We start from the raw sequence: 22,939 nt of genomic DNA, 5'->3' as shown, positions 1-22,939 counted from the left end.
ACAAAATGAGTCAATCTACACTCTAAAATGTGTCTATATACATCCGTATGTGGTAGTCCATTTGAAATCTCTAAAAAGACAAATATTTAGGAACGGAGGGAGTATACGGGAATTATGCAATGCCATCTTCTTTAGCCAGGCATCATATACGTGAATCATGCAATGCCATCCTATTTAGCCAGTCATCATATATGTGAATTGTATCGTGCCATATTTTTTCCATAATGTATTCCATTTGTCAACAATGTTTATACATTCATCTACTCTTCCCGTGCATCATCCATTTGAGTTGGTCATGGGAAAATCCGGAGTGAAAACAAGGTCTTCTGAGCAGTCAGTGCTACCTGTCGATGCAGATTTCTTGCTGGTTACAGATAGCTCCTCAAAAGAGGATTCAGAGAGAGATGACCAGTCGTATCCCCCCCCGAAGTGCATGCTCTAACTTGGCTGGGTTATATTGCTCATATCATGCATATGGTGTCTTGCGTTGCCATGTCATCTGCTTAGATTAGACATGCTTTGTGTGAATGCCTCCTGTTTGCTTTCTATCTCAAATATGTGAATTATGTAATGCCATGTTTTTCAGCCAGTTATCATATATGTGAATTATGCACCACCATGGAGCCAAGCATCATATATGTGAATTATCTCATGCCATCTTTTTTTTCATTACATATTCCATTTTTCGACAATCTGTGTATATTGAACTACTCTTCATGTGTATCAGCCATTTGAGCCGGTTATGGAAAAATCTGGAATGAAAACAAGGTCTTCAGAGCAGGCAATGGTACCTGTTGAAGCATATATCTCGATGGTTACAGGGAGCTCCTCAGAGGAGGATTCAGAGACAGATGACCAGTCCTATATCCCACCTGAGGTGTATGCTCTAAGTTGCAATGTTTATATTTCTCATATGATGCATATGGTGTCTTGCATTGCTTAGTTTAGACATCATATGCACAATATTGAATTCTATCTTCTTAGTTTAGAGATCATACATGCGAGTGCCAGCTGCTTAGTATATGAATCAATTATGTCAATTATATCATGCCATCCTGTATACTTAGACAACATGTATGTGAATTATTTCATCCCAACCTATTTTAGAAAGACATCATATAGTTTTGTCATGTCATCCTGTTTAGGTACTCATCATATGTTGAATTATGCCATTATATCATGTTAAGTTATCCATCATATATCTGAAACTGTGTCATGCTATCCTATTTAGTTAGGCATCATATATGTGAAACTGTGTCATGCTGTCCTGTTTGGTTAGACAACATATATGTGAATTACCACATCTGTCTATCATACAATGTTTGTACGTTCAATTTCTTTTCTTGTTTATCAGCCATTTGAATTGGAGGGGGTGATGGCAGTATCTAAGGGAGCAAAAACCCATTCTTCACAAAAGACAGTGCTACCCGTCGATGCAGATAGAACCATGGTTGTACTGGCCCACAAACTAGCCCCACCACACATAATCGAGACTCTTCTAGATTGCACACTTACACCGTTGGGCAGAGAACCAGCTACAACCCATCTAACCGCAACCCCAGCGGATAGTAACCCACTTATAGTTGACAAAGCACCATGTCCACCACAGAGTACCCCCACACGAGCAGTTTGTAAAGCTACTGCAGTGCCCAAAGCACGAAGACCACCACAGCTAACCCAAACTCCATGTTTAAAGCAGAAGAGCAATTGTTCTCAGGTCAGATTCCGTAGCTATGGTCCATACTCCTTTGCTGTTGCATCACTGTATTTACTCATACCAACTACTTTCGAATTTGAAGGATCCAATTGAAACTCCAATGGCGCAATAGGTATGTTTTAAACCTATTTCTTTAACTGGATTGCTATTCTAACTTATTGCTCTATGTTGATTTTAGTTTAAGTTGTATAAACAGTTATGTTCTCATGTGATGCACATTACAAGTGCTGCCAATGTTGTGTAGTTTCTCACACTTATATTCTGTCTATGTTGTTGTGTCTTAAAAATATATGAGTTGAACTGTGTCTCTATCTTGATTAGGGAACATAAACTAGAATGATATGGACAATACAGTGACCATAGTACATAGATATATGTTTGTTTCATGTTGTTATCCTGTCCACCTTACTACTGAACCGGTTTACCAAAATGAGTTTCGTATACTACAAGCTAAACCTGTGATGTGTCTGCTTGTTTCTCTTGTAGTACGCAAACAGAATATTGGAGAAGAGCACCCCACTATGCAATGGTAGAGAAAGTAATGCAAATAAGGTTCAAGATAGTGAGACATCCCAGTTGGTCTCCAAGAAAGGTGATAAAAACAATCTTGTAGACAGTGAGAAAACCCCACAGTTCTGCGTTGATGTAGTGTTCGAGTTACTGGCCAGTACCGCTGGCACAAGCTCTTCGAACTCGCTGCCTGAATCACTTCGGCTTCTTCAGTCTCAGCTACAAGCTGAAAGGCATCAGTCAGCTGTGCTGCGGCAAGAAGCCGAAGGACTAAGGAAGGCCCTGCAGAATTCAGATGCGTACTTACTTGTGCAACAGCAAGCGCTGGAGGATTTAAGCGCCAAACAAGAGAAAGTTAATAAGCTTGCTAAGCATCTTTCCAGCATTATGGGTACCCAGAATATTATTTCTTGAACTCTTCTGAAGTGGTTTCAGTTCTGGACTTGTTTTGCTGCGGCGTTTATATGCTGCTTTGTTCCCTATATTTGCACTGGTGGCGAACTTTGATGCCCAGTGGATGTAATATGTGTAATAGCCGTGATAGCCTAGCATAAGTTGCTTGCTTATTTATTTCCTTGTTCTCTTGTTTATTTGTTTGCTTGTAGTCAGTGCAGTTCTTTTTCTGCGGTTTGCTAGTGGTTGTAATAACCTGTTTTTTAAAAATAGGCCACAATAACCATGGGCTAATATTTAGTGGAGTGACACTGGGCCTCCTACGGGCCGTAGAAATAGTGGGCCTTCTACAGGTCGTAGAAACAGTAGGCCTTCTACGGGCCGTAGAAACAATGGGCTTTCTAGGTGGCGTAGAAACAATGGGCCTTCTACGGGCCGTATCATCAATGGGCCTTATACGGGTCGTATGATCGATTGGCCAAACATGGGCCAATAACAGGCCGCATTATGGCTGTAAACGGGCTAGAGTTGGAATCGTCCATTCATGGGCCGACCATAATGGGCCATCGTTAATAGGCCGTATTTGATGATGCTATGAAAACGGCCCAATGTATTAACGGACCACAAACGGGTCGACTGTAACCACGGGCTGAATTTGGCCCACAAGCAGAAAATGATAGTAACGGGCCGTAAGTAAACGAATGCTGGAAATGAGCCCAAGAATAAATGGGCTCTGAGAAGGCCGAAAGATAACATGGGCTAGAAATGGCCCAACGGAATAACGGGCCGTTAATGGGTATAAAGTGATACACTGTTCATTACGGGCCAGTTTCACCACGGGCCGTTAATGGGTGTAAAGTGATACACTGTTCATTACGGGCCAGTTTCACCACGGGCCATTAATAGGCCAAGAGTTACGTAGGGCCTCATATGGGCCGAAATACGTCATGGGCCATACATGGGCCAGAAGTGAAAAAGGGCTGGAATCATATTGGATGGCCCAGATGACGCTACTGGGCCTAATTCGGATAGGGCGTAATGGGCCTTGGGTTAGCGGGCTGTAAATGGGCTATATGAGAACATGCCGTTAACAGGCTTTCCATGGGCCGGCCAGCCACCTTTTTACCAAGTCAAACGGGCCGGCCTTTTCACAGGAATGGGCCTCTGTTGGACCGTGCCACGTGTCGACGTGTCATAGGCGCCTTCTGTCCAATGAGTGGATGACATCTGTCCCAACGATGAGCCGACACATGTTTCCTCCAGCCAATGATGATTTTACACGTGGAAAATCCCCATTGGTCAGGGCTATTAACGGGTTATCGGATCCAAAACCCGACCCGATAGCTTAACAGCGTTCCGTTACGGTGGATGCCACGTGTCGGTCACCCTTGACGAAAGCACTTCTGTGACGCGCGATTTATCGTCATGGAAGTGCACACTTCCATGATGATAATTTTGGTAATATCATGGAACACTTCTACGACAGCACAGGTATGACTATCTTGATTCTGTCATAAAATCATCATGGATGTACATGCATGACAAAAAACGCGACCTACTGTGACAAACACGTATCATCACGGAAGTGTATTTTTTTGTAGTGTAGTGTTTCTAGCAAGATGCATGCGCGTTGCACGAAGTTGATGTAAAAGGTAAGCACAACTTATAAATTGACGGATGGAGTACTAGTTACAGTGATGCATATAATTAAGCAAAGGGATCGCACATGTCGGTATTGACTGGAACGAGAATGCAATAGCACAATAAGAATTAAGGCCACGATGATGCCATCGCAGTGGTGGTTACAGAAGGCAAGAAGAAAGATGGATCCACGAACGTACGACCTCCTCCTCCTCAACTTAGTGCGTCGGGCCACCGACCGGCGGCTAAGGAGCGGCGGCTTTTGTGGCGAGGTCGAGGTGCTTCTTAGCAAAGGCATCCAAGGCTTCCAGCCGGTTGAGGAAGGCCAATGTCGTAGCGTCCTCACTAGCCTTGTAGATACCTATGTACACGATTTCCTCGTACATGTGGATGTGTAGGTCGACGAATTCTTGCAGGGCGAGGCGCCTCGCGGAGAGCGCGACCTCCAGGTGGACATTCTTCGTGGCGTCGGCGGGCAGTCGCAGGGCCACCAGTGCTTGAAAGAGGTTCCGGCCATGGAGGCCGATTAGGGTGGCAGGCAATGAGGAGCCCGGGCGCGCGGGCTGGAGGAGTACGGCGATGTCGTCCGCGAGCTTCTTGAGGACGGTGAACTTGTTGCTGGTGACAACGATCATCTGGTCCAACTGAGAGTCATAGTTGGCGTCGAAGGCGGCCATCCACCAGCCGGTCTCCAACACCGTCTAGAGACGATCCTCGGCGCCATGCCGCAGGCCGGCGTCGTGGACCATCTAGCGTAGCCGCTGGCCGCTCACAAGCATCGCCGCCATGGGCCTGGAGTGAGCTCTTTTGCGCTTAGTGTAGGTGCTTAGGCAAATGCTTAGGTGCGTACGATGTGGTAGATGCATTGGAATGGAGGGGCACCTTTATATGAGGGCAATGAGGGCAAACTGCGTTGCATTCACATCGTGCAGCCTCTTTTCTCGGACCTCCTCCTATTACTTCCCTCATGCATTAATTGAAGGTGGATGCATTGGCCGTTCAACATATCGGGAACCGCTACTCCCTCCCTCGTCTGCATTAAAGCCGTATAAGGAACTGCACCGCCCGCTGTCAAATCGAATACTCCCTCCGTCTAGGTGAGTATTAAGTCATCTTACGAAAACCAAATAGTAAACACATAGGCGTGGTGCATTAACTCTCACGTTGTTTCTTATTTTTTTGACATAAATAGAGGAATCAACCAAGAAGAGATGTGGGGCTTGTATGCTTATAATCACTTGAGACTATCAAACATGACATGCAGTGGTCAGTTCGTTGCACAAGAACAAATACAACCCACGTCAGCACACATGCATCTTATATAGCATCACATCCAATGGCTATAAAAGATGAATGAGACCAAATTATATCTCATCTAGATGAGTTCTAGCAAAACTGTATTAATAATACTTAGTACTCCTGCGCCATGTATCATATATTAGTATCATGTAGTACTTTATTTATTTATGAGGTATCCAGATGGCACTGCACCGCCAAGAAAAGATGGTAACATCAAAATTATGGACTACTTTTTTGAGTATGTTGGTAATGTCCGGTCATAGTCACTTGTTGAAATCTCTAAAAAACACAAATACTCCCTCCATCCGGAAATACTTGTCATCAAAATGGATAAAAGGAAATGTATCTAGACGTATTTTAGTTTTAGATACATCTCTTTTTATCCATTTTGATGACAAGTATTTTCGGACGAAGGGAGTAGAAAACAGAGTTGGTGATGATGGTGTGCGTGCCATCCTGCAATATAGGCTGTCGGATTTATATCTAACGGATAGGAAAGAAACTATGGCAATTTTGCAAAAATATACCCACACGTCTCTCCACGTTCGCAAATAAGGCCTTCCCTCGTTCAACCTTTTCTCTCACAAGATAAACTACTCATACAAATGCATCTTGATGTTCCATGCAACGCACGGGCAGCTAGCTTATTTCTTTTAAAATAGTTGCTGCGATAATTGGGTTGAAGTGATATATTTTATGTCTGCCCCGAATGATTTCAGATTCACTAGTAGTAACAAAGAAAAGGTTGCCTTGTTAATTAACAGAAAATAGGGTGAAAACTATCGCATGAGGCCGGTAAACAAGGCACACTGGGTTCAGCGTCATCGTCACTACAGCTGTGCGCACACGAGAAGTCTACATATCAAGGGGGCTACCGAGCGAGGCACCGAGATACAATGTTTGAGAGAGAAACCAATTGACAGATTATGATCAGATCGATTTGTCACCCTTCTGTTGTCATTGTTGGGGGGAGGGAGAGAAAGACGTATCGAGAGTGTGCGCGGTAGGCACAGAGGCAAACCTAGTGAGTGTGTGTGTGTGTGTTTGAAAGAGGAATAGATAGATTATTATCAAGATCGATGTGCCACCCTACTCCTTTGGTGCCGGGTAGTGTGTGTGTATGTTTGAGAGAGAAGCCAGTCGATAGATTAGTATCAAGATCGAGGTGTCACCCTACTCCTTCGGTGTTGGGAAGTGTGGGTGTGTGTGGGGGGCAGTGACACTCACATATCTCTACTCTTATAAAAACAGAGTTGGAGATGATGGTGTTCCTGCCATCCTGCAATATAGGCCATCCGATTTATATCCGACGGACAGGAAGGAAACTATGGCAATTTTGCAAAAAGATACCCACACCCCTCTCTGCATTTGCAAATAAGGCATTCCCTTGTTCATCCTTTTCTCCCACAAGATAAACTTCTCATACAAATGCATCTTGATGTTCCGTGCAACACATGGGCATCTTGCTAGTACGGAGAAGGAGTTTGTGTGACACATATCTAGCTATATTAAGGGATAGGTAGATAGCATATGTGTGAGAGACATTATTATACTTTGAGACATTAGTGGTTGTGGGTGGGCGGAATTAAATGGGTGGGTGTGTTAGACATAGAGAGCGCGTGTGTTTCTGTGTTAGAGACTTGTAGGACGGGGTAGAAAGACGAATTTAACCCTGATGGAGGGAGAGAAATACACGAAGTGCGCGTGTGTGATTCCGTTGCCCACAGGGAAATAAGATATGTATGCGTGTGAGAGAGATTGCATAATTCATTCACGTATCACTATCTAGCGATCGTGGACGTGCATCGCTTGAACATAAGTCAATATCTACTTCGTATCGTGGCCAAAGGTACAATATCAATTCAACGCTATAAAGATTGGACACTCACATATCACATTTTTTCTATTTAAATAAACCTTTTCAGTTGTGCATGCCAAAGTTACAGTGATGTTTCTTCAAACAACCAATGTAGCTATCATGTACATGCACCATTGTTACTCTTGCATTCAAATGCATTAGTCTTGGATGATTTAAGTTTCTATTTTGAAGTAATATATGTAATATTCATATATGAATTCAACGGGTACGCAATTTATGAAATGGAGGCTATGTAATCATATGAGGTAACACTTTTAAGTAACTGACTACAATATCCATTTCTTTTTGTGCACCTCTACACTAACACGTCAATGTATTATGTTTAAAGTAAATAACCAATGGCACTAAATTATCTATTTACACGAGAAATACATAGGCTGAGCGTTTGATCCCTTTTTTGTGAACGCGCCACTACACCCATACGATTGGCCGCGCCCGTGTGAACGTCCAAGTTATCGACGCATCATCCCGAGTTATTGTCTTTTTTCTGGGGTGGACATCACACCAGTTATTAACTGTTGATGTGTGCCCTGTGTACACAGTCTAGCATGACCTTCCCGCTAGCACGGTCTAAAATTAGTTGAAACTGGATACGAACGATCCCGCGGGCGGCAAAATATCCCGCCTCCTTCTAAAATTTCCGCCACCTTAGTCTTTAGCATGCGAAATCCCCTTTTTGTCCTTGGTGCACGGAGACCAATAGTTATGATACCACCCTCATCTACATGATAGGTTGGGGCTGCTTTGGTAACTTCTGGTTCCCTCACTACACGGCACCCCCATTTCCTCTCCCCCTCCCGCAAAAACGACTAACTCCACAGCACCATAGCATCTTACATCACGCCGTCCGTACTTCATCGCCCTTTCTCCCCTCCCCTCTCGAAACCCTAGACTGCTCATCCACCGGCGTACCATAGCCCATTCACTGCCAGCGGCGTCCACCTCGCTAGATCTGCTTCTCCGGCCGCATCTACCCCTCCCACCTCCCCTAGAAACAAGTAGACCGCTCATCCACCACTGTACCACAGCCCATTCAGTGCCGGCCTTGTCCACAGCGCCGGATCTGCTTCGCCGGTACTCTCGTCAACCGCCGCGCATCTGCAGCGGCTCATTCGTACTCCCCACCGGAGACGCTTCGTCCACACCCCCTAGAGCCGCCCCACCGACGCCCCCGTCAATGGCCTTTGATCCTCTTCGCCGACACCTTCCTCAACCCTACCGGAGCCGCTTCGCCGACACCTTCCTCAACCCTACCGGAGCCACTTCGCCAACGCCATCGTCAACCCTACCGGAGTAGCTTCGCCTATACCATTCTCAACCCTACCGGGGGCCGCTTTGCCAACTCACAAGTCCACGGCCTCAGATCTGCTTCCTCGCACCCTCATCCAACCTACCGGAGCAGCTTTTGACGCCCCGTCCACGGCCGCAGATCCGCATCGTCGACACCACCCTTAACCCAACCACCGGAGCAGCTTCTGACGCCCTGTCCACGGCCACAGATCCGCATTGTCGACACCATCCTTAAACCAACCACCGGAGCAGCTTCTGACACCCCGTCCACGGCCGCAGATCCGCGTCGTCGACACCATCCTTAACCCAACCACCGGAGCAGCTTCACCTACGCCCTCGTCCACGGCCACAGATCCGCTTTGCCCACACCGTAGTCCACCCTACCGGAGCCACTCCACAAACACCCTACTCGACGGTTCTAGATCTCCTTACCGGACCCCGACAACCAGCGCAGCGTCATCACCCTTGATGTTTCCAACCTGATTCCCACCATCTGGAGAGATTCCAAGCACCTGCCACGGCCTAGGTACTTGTCACCTTTAAACCCGTCCAGCATCACCTGCCCGATGTACTACAAATATACTAACCGGTCGCTGTTACCTGTTATGCAGCTGGCAAAAACTACAAGGATGATGTTTCTTCTGGATCTAACAGCTTGGCCAACCAAGATCCTGGACTGAGGCATTGCTATGATCTTGTAAGCGCGTCTCTCTCTCTCTTGTATTGTTCTATGCCTGCCAGCGTGCTTTGCTAGGATTTTCGACCAGTAATCCCTATGTGCAGACAATGATTTCTACTATTGGCTGCTAAATTAGATATGTAGATGTCATACATGATACTACCTCGTACCTCCATTCCTAAATATAAGTCTTTCTAGAGATTCCACTATAGGCTACATACGGAGCAAAATGAGTGAATCTACACTCGAAAATGCATCTATATACATCTGTATGTGGTCCATACTGGAATCTCTACAAAGACATATATTTAGGAACAAGGGCAGTACATTACACAAAATCATAGGTGGCATGTAGAAATTCCAGTGCACTACATTAGGCTCCCTTAGAGTGCCTGCTAGTCCAGCATACAGAGTCATGGCTAGTTTATGGTACGCACACAATCATTAATTGGTGGTTTAAATATGCGCAAGGGATATGCAATGTTGTATCATGTAGAGATGTCTGAAATTAGCCGTGTCAACTTGCAGATAGGGTTACACAATGAAAAAGTACAAGATGTATGTGGCAATTTCATGGAACATCGCAAAAAAAGGAGAGGCAGCGGTGAGCCTACAAAGTGTGCTATGGTGCGTCACTCCTCCATTGCTATCATCGTGACATGTTATTTGTATGCCAGTTCTATTAGCCAAGTTTCTTAGGGACAGTTATTATGAGTTATCCTAAGAAAATAAGCACCTGTGAATATAAGCTCCATGTAATAAGCCAACTAGTTCTTTTCATTGCGTTTTCAGCTTATCTTTGGTACGATCAGTGGAAAGTCTAGATTGCATTATATTTTTTTCATTTTGCTGCCTATATGGAAATTAATTTGACTTGCAAACATCACAAATTGAACCCAGTGCAGTAATTAATATGATAGGAAAACAGACCATCACTATTTGCTCAAAATGCAAATACAAAGATACCATCTACTTGGCACAATCTACTTTGGTCAATGTTTTCCATAGAGATCCCATTGCCTAATTTAAACGAAGAACGCATGACCCACATTTAAATGAAGAACAATTATTTATTGAAATTCGATGGTCCAAGTGGCTGGTTATTATCGTATAACAGCACCACCTGAAAGCATCATATAGCAGCAGCAGCAGCTCATAGCAACTCATCATACAACAACAACAGTCTGCAATTCATCATATACTAGCAGCAGCTCATAGCAATTCATCATATAGCAGCAGCAGGAGCAGCTCATAGCAATTCATCATATAGCAACAGCAGGAGCAGCTCATAGCAATTCATCATATAGCAGCAGCAGGAGCAGCTTGTAGCAACTCATCATATAGTAGCAGCAGCAACTCAGAGCAATTCATCATATAGCAGCAGCAACAGCAGCTCATAGCAACTCATCATACAGCAGCAGCAGCTCATAGCAATTCATCGGAGCAGCTCATAGCAATGCATCATATAGCAGCAGCAGAAGCAGCTCATAGCAATTCATCGTATAGTGGATCAGAATGAAAATTTGGCAAAAAATTAGAGGAGATCCTCACCTTGTTGGATGAGCTCATCCTTCAACAGCACCTCAAGGCCATGGCCTGGGAGGAGGGGAGGGGAATAAGGTGCCTTCTTCCGCAGTGTGGCATCAGCCATAGTTGTGCAGCGCCGGAGTAGTGCGTTGGATGAACCACAGTGGAGCAGCTGCTGGAGACCATGAGAATGAGGGGCGGCGCTAGAGGGAGGAGCAGCCAGGGAGATTTGCCCCTACCCACCGGCCATGTAGCCTAGCTGGACATAGCATCATCGAGGACCAGGCCAGATGGGACCAGTGGCGACGGCTCGCTGGAGGAACCCTAGTGTTGCAGGCAGGGGATCGAGGTAGAGGGAAAGGGGAGAGGAGATGCAAGCGGACAGGGCAATGAATGCTTGCGTGTTTGTTTTTACTTGAGGGTCAGGTGTGACACGGGCGTCAGCAGTTGCATTTTGAGTGTAATATAGGCAGACAACAGAGTCATTTCACTATTCCCCTTCTGTCGTGGTTTTGTCACGGCAGATGTCCTAGAGAAAGGACTTAGTCATGGAACCATCGCGACGGGTTAGCTTGAAGGGGTTAAAGCGGACACATGGATGCAAGAGAGTTTATACTAGTTCGGCCCCTTCGATGAAAGTAAAAGCCTATGTCTAGTTGTGATGGAATTGATGGGGTTTCGATGACTAGGGAGCAAACAAGCTTCGCTTAAGTCTCGAGTTGTTGTCTGTCCTCTGAACCGCCGTCGGGTCGTCCCCTTATATACACGGGTGACGCCCGTCGGTTCACAGATTCCCAATACCGGCTCATAGTGTGTCCGGTTTGGTCTCTACTTATTCCTAAGTTACAATAGAAGTTACATACCGACGCCGGTTTACAGCTATAGGCCTTAAACCGACTATGGGCCTTGAGCTCTCATCTGACTTCTTGGGCTTTAACATAATTAACTACTGATGAAGTTAACCCGGCCCTGATAGGCCGGTTTACGCCCAGTAGTAATATCCCCAACATTAGGCCCCAGATTGATTTGAACAAGTTCATGTCAATCCTTAGCAAAAATCTTCACCTTCAACATCTTCTTGTAATTGTTGAACCGCCGTGATGTCATCTTCTCTGGTTGTTGTAAACCGGCGTGACGTCACCTATTGTAAAGAACCTTATCCATGATACCCCCTTTTTGTTTTTTGTTTAATAGGTCTCCGACAATTAAGGCGACAACTTCATTTCCAAACCCGCGGTCCCTTGATTTTCGCGCCTGACTCTTGTCCTTTGCCTTATAAATAGGACCGAAGGGTCATTTCTTTTTCCCCTTCGTTCCCTTCTGCTTCGTCTTCCTTGCGTCGTCCAGCTTCGGAGCTCCGCCGCCGTCGACGACCTCTGCTCCAACCTTGGCCGCTGCATCACCCTAACTGTACCAGAGCATCGCGGCGACCTACTGTTTCTTCCTCGGCTCCGGTGAGTTCTTCACCTTTTCCTCCGTAGATCCGTTCTAGGGTTTCCAAGTTCTTCAGAGTTCATCGTCTGCTTCGTACTCATATGATAGATCCTAGATGAACCTGTGAACCTTTGCTCTGTGTAGTGGTAGTTCTTAGCATCCGCCTTTACTCATATGCCTCAAGACCGTAGATCTACCTGTATCTCTGCTCATTGATTCGGTACTGTTCTTTTTTGAACCTTGAATATTTTCCTTCTTTTCTGAACTTGCTTCAGATCCGTCGCTGTAGAGAAATCTTGTGAAATCTGTTTCTATACACTTATCTATCTGCAATCTCAACTGTTTCAATTCTTAGATCCGGCTGTTTAACTTTGTAGAAAAATTGCCCAACCGGTATATACCACTAGTCCCCTTGTTGAACCGCCAAATGTTGTTGCTTCATAAAACTCCGGTTTAGATAGAGCTGTCTCCGGTTTAGCATCGTACATACCAGTGCACTTTAATCAATGCATTCTTGAACCGGAATTACCTATCTTGTAGATTTCATCATGGCCAAGCAAGTATATGAGTGCAACTGGGTTCCTTCTCGCGTCACAGAAACTCAACTAAACAATTTAGTCCTGATCGGTGCTTTAGGCAGCAAAAACACCATCCATTGGAGAGCCCCTGGCAAAGAATGTCCTCCCACACCTCAAGAAGGAGAGGTCGTCGTTTTCGTAGATCACTTAGCCCGGGGCTTTAAGCCGCCCGGTTCTAAATTTTACCGGGACGTTTTAGCCGATTTTCAACTCCACCCACAAGACACTGGTCCCAACTCTGTTACAAACATGTGTCACTTCCAAGTGCTCTGTGAGGTGTTCTTTCAAGAGGAGCCCACAGTAGAGTTGTTCAGAGACTGTTTCCATCTAAACCGCCGTACTGAGTTTTCTGACGGTTCCAATACGGAATTGGGCGGTGTGGCGATTCAGAAAAGGAAAGAGGTCACATACCCTCACGCCAAGCTGCACAGCCACCCCAAAGAGTGGAATCAAACATGGTTCTATTGCAAAGACACCTCCCCTGCTGGTGAAAATCCTTTGTCTGGCTTTCGTCCGGAGCGGCTTAGCAATACACACCCCTTTCCGCAAAGGTTGAATGCCAAGGAGAGAAGCAAATACGCTCCTCAACTGTCCAAGCTCAGAGCCTTCATGGCCAATGGTTTAACAGGAGTTGATCTCGCTCACTGTTGGATATCGTGGAGCATACTACCCCTTAGTCAGCGCTCCGGTTTGATGTGCGAGTATACTGGCAGTGTTGATGACCCACTGCGACATGCTAACATCCAGCTTACCGATGAAGAAATCACAGAGGCTGTGAATAAAATGCTGAATGAACCGGAACACATCTGTGCTCGAACCAGCCTGCTTCCCTTCTGTGCCACCAACAAACCGCCAGCTGTAAGAATTTGATTGTTCTTTTTCCTGAACCTGTTATTGATATATCTGGTCACTGTTCAATACCAATACCTGTTTAAACAGGGCAATGATCCGTTTTGGAGCAAGAAACTGCCGCAGGAGAAACCAGAAAAACCAGACAAACCGGAAAGATCAATCCGGCAAAAGACTAAAGCTGTGAAGAAGACTACCCACAGGAAAAGAACCACTGCATCCTCTGATCCGGTCGCTGATGACGATGTGGGTAACCCGGACCTTGAGGTAGAACTTGATTCACTTGGCTTATTTTTCACGCGCCTTATTGATGATGATATTTGTCAGGATGATGCCGAAGCCAGTCATGCTGATGTTGCAGAGGTAATTATTCTTTCCTCTGATTCAGATCCTTTGCCTTCACTAAAAATCCGTCAGGCAAACCGGAAGGATAAATTTTCTCATCCTCTTGCTTACTTGGATCCCAAATTTCTTATGAAGACCCAACAGCACGAAGCTCGCCGCATGACCCGGCATAGTGGCCAGGTAGTTACCTCCGCCGGTTTACCGAATAGTCCGGTTTAGAAACGCCATTCAGAGGTCTCTAATTTGCTTGTCAGTGCTTGTCCTAAAATGGGTTGTTTTCGTCAACCTCTTAATCCGTCTGACTCCGATTATCAGGTCACTTCCCATTCACCATCTGGTGAGTCATCAGCTACCCAGCTGCCGCCGCTCAAAACGGTGCTTGGGTAAGCCATACTTATCATAATGCTTCTGGTGTATTACTTTGTAGCATATACTGTACTGATCTTTGTTACTCCTTTCAGGGCTAAGCCTAAGCCAAGCAAGAAGGCTCGCCTAGATAAAGCGGCTGAAGAAGATGCTATTCCTAAACCGGACAGAGTACTCAACCCTGAAGCGGCCATCCGTGAGGATGTGCCAAACGACCCACCACCACAAAATGATGATTTTATTACTGAAGAGAGAGATGTTGATGCCTCCGGTCCTATTGACCAGCCCAGAAGCCCCATACGGATTGAGAAATCCACCAGTCCATCCAAGTCTACTAATAAACTGACGGCCCCAATGCAAACCGGCGACGCCAAGGATGATGAAGTTGTTATTACTGGCATTGGCCATACAGAGCCAAGCAATCATGTCGCTTTGTCTAAACATACTGCCAAGGAAGAATTTGCTGCCTTTGGCAAGGGCAAGTGGAATGTTGATCTGGCGACTTACGCTGCTCTGAACGCCCAAGACATCCATTCCAGCTATCTGAACCGGCCGTATACCAGTCGTGACTATGAAGTTGGTCTGGTTAACATGATGAAAGATAAATATGAGGTAACTTCCATATGCTTTTTCCTGCTTGTATGCTTCAATTCTTGCTGACTCGCCTAGCCCCCAAGGGCCGGTTTAGAATCTGCATCCAAAGCGGGACTTGCTAATATAAATCCCCATGCTTCGGTAGTCGCTGATGTAGCCCCCAAGGGCCGGTTCAACTTAGTGTAGTTAAACCGGGACTTTAAGTAATTGAGATCGCCGCATCAGAATATATTCGAGCAAATAGCCATTAGCCCCCAAGTGCCAAGTTGAATACTTGTATTGAGCTTGGGACTTTACAATCAAGTGAAATATGAAGATCAAATAGGCATTAGCCCCCAAGCGCCAAGTGCATAACTTGTTATGTGGTTGGTGCTTCAATTCTTTGCACTGCTTGCTGAATCATATAATTGTCTGTATGCAGGCTGAGCTGAAGACAAAAGAGACCCAAATCGCCGATCTGCAAGAAAATCTGAAGTCCCAACAGACTGAAACCTCAAAAGCAAAAGAGGAGTTGACCAGCGCCTTAAGCGTCATGGAACAGCTTAAGAAGGATTTCTAGAAGGAGCGGGCGGATGGGGCTACTGAAAAATCCGCTTTAACCAAACGAGCAGAAGACGCCGAGGCTGCACTGAAACCGGTGGTGGACGAATTGACCAGCATAAAGCGGCACGTGCATGCCATGACCACTGCTATCTTTGGTAAGCCGGTTTGATTTCTGAATTGATTCTGCCGTCTTACAGAGCTGCCGGTTTGTTAACCTTTTGTGATATTTCAGGGACACGCATTGATCATTTGGGGTCAGATGTGCGGAAGAAATTGAAAGCCGCCTATACGTTGATCGAACAACTGTACACTAGTGCACAGCAGATCATCTGTACTGCATCCCACAACAAGCCGGCGCCCACTTTGATTCAGGACACTCTGCAGAAACTGTCGGTGCTTCTTGCCCGGGTTGAAGAGCTGAAGAAATCTGCTGCTCGAACTGGTGCGATCAATGCCTTAATCCGGGCAAAAGCTTGGGTGCTAGATTTTGATCCTATTGAAGCGTCTCAGGGCTATCCCAGCTTAAAGGAAGATGGGTCAGAATTTAGTGAAGTGGATCTGCGAGCAAAAAACCGGGAGGTGCGTCCGCTAGCTTGTCAATTGGCTAAAGAAGCAGACTTGTCTCATTATCAAGCCCAATATGACAATCAAAACAAGCGAGTAGCTGCACCAATTCATGAAGCGGAAAATCTTATCCCTCCAATCCGTAAGCATACTTACGCTCCCGATATTGAACCGTCGTTGTTGATCCATGATGAAGCTGTCTTTCGAGCATTAATGGGAATCGACTGGACAATTGTTGATTTCCAGCCGCTGGGTAGAGAAACTGAAGTTGAAGCGGCGCGGGATGACCCACAACCATCAGGCCAGGCTGGTGACCAAGCTTGAACCGGCAGTCGGTTTAAACTGCTTCTCCTTTGAAAAACAATGATCTTGTTTTGGGCACCGTATTGCCTTGTAATAGGCTAGCTGACACTCTTGATCTTAATATGCCTTCGTGCATAACCACTGCAACTTGTGCTTTCTTTGGGTAATGAACTTTCCAAAGTATTTTCTGCAACATAAAAATATTAAAGTGCCACCGCGGTTGTACCGTTAGGCGGAGTATGATGTGTGCATATATAAAATCAAAATATCTGAAATTTAAGCATATGATCAAATCTTTGAGATACATAATACCTGCCATCGTTGGGCATGAAGTTGGCTTAGCCAATCTTGAAGCGGAGGTTTCATAAACCCACAGTACTGTTGGAGGAGATAGCAGCTCTTGTATATACATAATGCCGGTTTACCATGTAAACCGTGCCAGGTTATAAAACACCGTGTTACTCCGTAATAGGATGTTAACAAAAAATCAGACCGAGGAAATAGTCTCCGGATTAAAAATGGACCGTGTTCCGTCAATTGACAGTGTGAACCGGTTTAAAATTTTGTCGGTTTAAAAAAACGCAACAAAAAGAAAGAAATATCTATCAAAGAAAATTGCGAAGCAAAGGCAATGATAAAACCATTTGCAAAAAGGGGCTTATTTGAGCCGATCAGATGGCGTTACCATGGTCGGACATGACCAAGCTCCCGACAGGTGTAGCTATGGTTCAAGTCAGCCAGGTCCCCAAATGAAACCGTGGCATTTATGCCGATCAAGTGGCATGGCAATGGTTCGGGTTCGACCAAGCCCCCAAGTGATTCTATGGCCTTAGGCCGATCAAGAGGCATGACTGGTTCAGACGTGACCTAGTCCCCAAGTGATCTGGTGGCTTTTGCCTATCAAGAGGTGTTGCATTGGTTCGGACATGACCAAGCCCCCAAGTGATATAACATGGTGCTTTGAAAAGCTAACTCAAGGGGTAAACCGGAGGCCGCTTTAGAACAACTCCGTGTAACCACACATGATGTAAAAGAACAGATACCCCGCTTTAGCTGAGGTTCCGGTTTATTATATTTAATCATAATATATACATCGTCGTAATATGTACATAAGTAGAGCCAATGGCTCAGGTATAGTAAGGCCGAAGATGAGCTATGTTCCACGGCCTGTTGGTCTCCTCCTCTGATGTACGTGAGTCCTTATGCTCTCGAATATCGATCAGATAGTATGACCCATTGTGCAGATTCTTGCTGACCACAAAAGGTCCCTCCCAAGGTGGGGATAGCTTATGCATATCAGTGTGATCTTGGATGAGCCGAAGCACCAAATCTCCTTCCTGAAAGGTTCTGGTTCTGACTCGGCGAATGTGATAACGACGAAGATCCTGTTGGTAAATCGCCGAGCGGGCGGCTGCTATGTCACGTTCTTCATCCAACAGGTCCAAAGCGTCTTGCCGTGCTGTCTCATTATCCGCTTCAACATAAGCCGCCACATGAGGTGAGTCATGACGGATATCACTGGGGAGAACCGCCTCCGCTCCGTAAACCATGAAGAATGGCGTGTACCCTGTTGATCTATTGGGTGTAGTATTGATGCTCCATAACATAGATGGTAACTCTTCTACCCAACAACCCGGCGTTCTCTGCAAAGGAACCATAAGCCGGGGTTGATGCCTCTCAAGATCTCTTGATTAGCCCTTTCTGCTTGACCATTGGACTGCGGGTGTGCCACTGATGAAACGTCAAGCCGGATGTGCTCCCGTTCGCAGAACTCCTTCATGGCACCCTTAGACAAATTGGTACCATCATCTGTGATGATACTGTGTGGAAAGCCAAACCGGAAAATCACTTTTTGATGAACTGAACCGTCGTGGCCGCATCGCACTTGCTAACAGGTTCTGCTTCCACCCACTTTGTAAACTTGTCAACCACCACCAGGAGGTGGGTCTTCTTATCTTTAGACCTTTTGAAAGGCCCAACCATATCCAGCCCCCAAGTCGCAAACGGCCAAGTAATTGGAATCATTCTCAATTCTTGAGCCGGCACATGAGCACGTCTTGAAAACTTTTGGCAACCGTCACATCGTCTGACCAGATCCTCCGCATCAGCATGAGCAGTTAACCAATAGAAGCCATGGCGAAATGCTTTAGCTACCAAAGATTTTGAACCGGCGTGGTGACCACAATCTCCTTCGTGGATCTCACGCAAAATTTCACAGCCTTCTTCAGGAGACACACAGCGTTGAAACGCCCCTGATACACTGCAATGATGCAACTCGCCATTGACAATAGTCATGGACTTGGACCGCCGAATTATTTGTCGGGCCAGAATCTCATCCTCTAGTAACTCGCCCCAGTTCATGTACGCCAGGTAAGGAAGCGTCCAATCCAGAATGACATGAAGAGCTGCCACCAATTGAGCCTCCGGATCAGGAATAGCCAAATCCGCTTCACCAGGGAGCTTGACCGACGGGTTGTGCAGCACATCCAGAAAAACATTGGGTGGGACCGGTTTGCGCTGAGAACCCAGCTGGCTTAAAGCGTCCACCGCTTCATTCTTCCGTCGGTCCACGTGGTCCACCTGATAGCCTTTAAAATGACCTGCAACGATATCCACCTCACGACGATATGCTGCCATGAGTGGGTCCTTGGAGTCCCAAGTGCCAGACACTTGTTGAGCCACGAGGTCCGAGTCATCGAAGCACTTAACTCGACTTAGGTTCATCTCCTTAGCCATCCGGAGACCATGGAGCAAGGCTTCATACTCAGCTGCATTGTTAGTACAAGGAAACATTAAGCGGAGAACGTAATAAAACTTATCACCTCGTGGGGAATTTAATACGACTCCAGCCCCCGAGCCTTCCAATTGCCTGGATCCGTCAAAATGGATGGTCCAATATGTGTGATCCGGCTTTTCTTCAGGTGCTTGCATTTCCGTCCAATCATTGATGAAATCAACCAGTGCTTGACACTTCACCGTCGTCCGAGGCACATACTTCAATCCGTGCGGCCCAAGCTCTATAGCCCACTTGGCAATCCGGCCAGTCACTTCCCGGTTCTGGATGATATCCCCCAAAGGAGCAGAACTGACCACCGTAATTGGGTGCCCTTGGAAGTATTGCTTAAGCTTCCGGCTTGCCATAAAAACTCCGTACACCAGCTTCTGCCAATGCGGATACCTTTGCTTGGACTCAATGAGTACCTCACTAATATAATAGACCGGACGTTAAACCGGATGCTCCTTACCTGCCTCCTTTCGCTCCACCACAATAGCCACGCTGACCGCACGAGCATTAGCAGCAACATATAGCAGTAACGGCTCCTTATCAATGGGAGCGGCGAGCACAGGCGGATTGGCCAATTGCTGCTTTAAGTCCTCAAATGCTTCATCAGTAGCAGAACTCCAGATGAACTGATCTGTCTTCTTCAACATCTGATACAAAGGGATTGCCTTCTCACCAAAGCGGCTGATAAACCGGCTTAACGCGGCAATCCGGCCTACCAGGCATTGAACATCATTGATACACTTCGGTTTAGCCAGGGAGGTGATGGCTGTGATCTTCTCCGGATTAGCCTCAATTCCCCTGTTGGACACCAGAAAACCCAATAACTTGCCCGCCGGTACACCAAAGACACACTTGTCCAGATTAAGCATCATCTTGTACGTCCTCAGGTTATCAAAGGTTTCCTTCAAATCGTCAACCAGAGTCTCCTTCTCCCTGGACTTAACCACGATATCATCCACGTAAGCATGTACATTACGGCCAATCTGTTTGTGAAGACAATTTTGTACACACCATTGATAAGTTGCCTGGGCACTTTTGAGCCCAAAGGGCATAGACACATAGCAGAAGGCTCCAAAGGGAGTTATGAATGCCATCTTCTCCTGGTCCTTAACTGCCATTTTGATCTGATGATAGCCAGAATATGCATCCAAAAAACTTAAACGCTCACAACCCGCCGTAGCATCAATGATTTGATCAATACGGGGGAGGGCAAAAGGATCTGCTGGACAAGCCTTATTAAGATCTGTGTAATCCACACACATGCACCAGGTGCCGTTTTTCTTAAGGACTAGCACCGGATTGGCAAGCCACTCAGGGTGAAAAACTTCAACAATAAAACCAGCTGCTAAGAGCCTGGCTACCTCTTCTCCAATCGCCTTGCGTCTTTCTTCGTTAAACCGGCGGAGGAACTGTTTCACTGGTTTGTATTTAGGATCCACATTAAGGGTGTGCTCAGCGAGTTGCCTCGGTACACCTGGCATGTCAGAGGGCTTCCATGCAAAAATGTCCCGATTCTCACGGATGAACTCGATGAGTGCGCTTTCCTATTTCGGATCCAAGTTGGCACTGATGCTGAACTGCTTGGACGAATCGCCAGGTACGAAGTCAACAAGCTTAGTTTCTGCTGCCGATTTGAACTTCAGGGCCGGATCATGCTCCGTAGTTGGCTTCTTTAATGGAGTCATGTCTGCCGGATCAACACTGTCCTTATAATACTTCAGCTCCTCGGTGGCACAAACCGACTCTGCGTAGGCCACATCTCCTTCCTCGCACTCCAAAGCGATTTTACGGCTTCCATGAACTGTTATTGTCCCCTTGTAACCCGGCATCTTGAGCTGCAAATACACATAACAGGGCCGTGCCATAAACTTGGCGTAGGCCGGTCGCCCAAACAGGGCGTGATATGGACTTTGGATTTTCACCACTTCAAACATCAATGTTTCCGACCTGGAATCATGATCATCTCCAAAGGCCACTTCCAGAGCTATCTTACCAACAGGATATGCTGACTTGCCAGGTACCACACCGTGGAACACCGTATTAGACGGTTTGAGATTTTTATCTGTTAGTCCCATACGACGGAAGGTCTCATAGTACAAGATATTAATGCTGCTCCCTCCATCCATGAGCACTTTGGTGAACTTGTAACCTCCCACCTGAGGCGCCACCACCAGAGCCAACTGACCCGGATTATCAACCTGGGGAGGGTGATCCTCTCTGCTCCATATGATTGGCTGTTCAGACCAGCGTAGATAACGGGGCACGGCCGGTTCAACAGAGTTGACTGCCCGCCTCTGAACCTTCCGGTCTCGCTTGTCCAAGCTAGTGGTGAAGACATGGTACTGCCCACTATTCAACTGCTTTGGGTTGCTCTAGTAACCTGACTGTTGCTGCTGCTAGTTATAACCACCCTGGTTGTTCTGATTATTTTGATTATTATGTCCGCCCGGATTACCATTAAATCCTGAACCGGAATTTCCTCCACCGTAACCCGGCCCGGATCCTAAGCCACCGCCGGAGCCGTGATCATACCATAAAGCATTAGAATTCTTGAACTCCTGCATAATAAAGCAATCCTTCCAAAGGTGGTTTGCTGGCACCTCCTTCGTCCCATGTCTTGGACAGGGCTGGCTCAGTAGATAATTTAGGCGATCCGGGTTAGGGTTGGGTGCCCCACTGCGATTTGGCAATTTACCCTTGCGTCGCTGGCCCTTGTCCTGCGCGTTGGTATTAGCCACAAAGTCCATGTTACCATCCACTTTACGCTTGCCTCCGCTACCATTGCCTGCCCAGTGATGCTGCTGACCTTTGGAATTGTTGTTCCTCTTTCCCTTCCCTGCCTTGTCATCATCAGATTCGGGATCCTTGGTACTATCAGAATCAACATACTTTACCAAAGCGGCCATGAGGGTCCCCATGTCAGTGCAATGGCGCTTCATCCGTCCCAACTTCAGCTTTAGGGGCCCAAACCGGCAGTTGCCTTCTAGGGTTAAGACTGCGGTGTCAGCGTTGATGCGGTCTGATGAATGCAACACCTGTGAGACCCGGCGCACCCAATGAGTCGTCGATTCTCCTTCCTCCTGGACACAGGCAGCTAAGTCCACTATCGACATAGGATGCTTACATGTATCCTTGAAATTACTGATAAACCGGGCTCATAATTGGGCCCATGAACTGATAGAGTTGGCCGGTAAGCTTTTTAACCAAGTGCGGGCCGTTCCTTCAAGCATCATGGTGAAGTACTTCGCACATGCCGCATCATCCACATCAAGCATCTCCATGGCCATCTCATAGCTCTCCACCCATGTCTCTGGGGGTTGATCCGCCGTGTAATTTGGTACCTTGCGCGGGCCCTTGAAATCCTTGGGCAGGCGCACATTGCGTAAAGCGGGGACAAGGCAAGGCACCCCCAAAGAACTAGAAGTAACACCGGGTTCGACCGAGATAGTTGGACGAACCGGCGTAAGCTGCCGAGCCTGATACTGTGCGGCTAACTCGGCCTCCCTGCGTGCTCGGGCCCGGTCCACCACCTCCTGAGCATTATCAGCACCACCCGCCGGGTTGTTGCCGCGGGGTGCTCCATGTCGTTCATTTCTTGACACTGCCGGTTCATCCATACGCCTGCTATAGCTCCGGCTTGGGC

Source organism: Triticum urartu, chromosome 5A (genome assembly GCF_056163025.1).
Source record: "Triticum urartu cultivar PI428250 chromosome 5A, HENAU_Tu73, whole genome shotgun sequence".
Classification (NCBI taxonomy): Eukaryota; Viridiplantae; Streptophyta; class Magnoliopsida; order Poales; family Poaceae; genus Triticum; species Triticum urartu.
The sequence above is the reverse complement of the archived record's forward strand: the minus strand, read 5'-3'. Positions refer to the sequence as shown.